This window comes from Gavialis gangeticus, unplaced genomic scaffold (assembly GCF_001723915.1).
Source record: "Gavialis gangeticus isolate Ggan-Ray unplaced genomic scaffold, GavGan_comp1, whole genome shotgun sequence".
In the NCBI taxonomy this organism is placed as follows: domain Eukaryota; kingdom Metazoa; phylum Chordata; order Crocodylia; family Gavialidae; genus Gavialis; species Gavialis gangeticus.
Window position 1 is genome coordinate 686,613 of NW_017729024.1, and position 719 is coordinate 687,331.

The 719-nt window shown below is 40.1% G+C and overlaps 1 protein-coding gene across 1 annotated transcript in view; it reads left to right on the forward strand.

The window, feature by feature from the left end:
• Window positions 1-719, forward strand: part of ZCCHC7 (zinc finger CCHC-type containing 7) — a 259,249-nt gene that overhangs the window by 146,923 nt on the left and 111,607 nt on the right. The gene's annotated exons all lie outside the window — the stretch shown is intronic.

Here is a 719-nt window from a genome sequence, read left to right on the forward strand (position 1 = left end):
AGCTGTGTTCCTGAGGTGGGATCTCTGCACCCGCCACAAGATCTACATTATGGTTGTATAGTCATCATCATAGCAAAGCTTGTGAATCAACCTGTCAAAAAAGCATAATAGGAAATGTCTGGATGGTTGGGAGAAAGGGGCAGGATAAGAACAAAAGGGCAGGAATTAAAATAGAGCTTGAATATTTTTATTCAAGCTAAAAAATATGGGGTTGGGTTTTGCACATGTTTCCACATACAAAAAAATTACCATTTTTGGAACCATTATCTTCATTTCAATCCAAAAGTCTGTGGTCCCTTTAAAGAAAAACCCCACTGTTTCTCTCAGAACTTCAAATTAACTGGTATAATCAAATTAGAAATGTTGTTTGTTTGGTTTGGCTGCCAAATGAACACCTATCCACCTTGTCTACTTTTGCCCTTGCCAAGTGACTCTGGCCAATAAGTACCTCCAAGCTGCCATGTGGGAGGTAAGGAGCTAAGGGCAATTGTTGGGGGAAATAAAAATCAGCTTCCTTGCTGCTTAGGAGTTCCAAGCAGATGTAATTTAGTTTGTGAAAGGGAGAGGGATTTTTTTTCCACTGTTCCTCTCTTACTTGCACCCTCCAGCATTTAAGGTATAGTAAGTTCTGATTTTCATGCTGTATCCCCAACTCCCATACTCAGTAGCTACTGATGCCCCTTTCCTCCAAGATTTTGTCCAATCTCTTTTTGAATCTG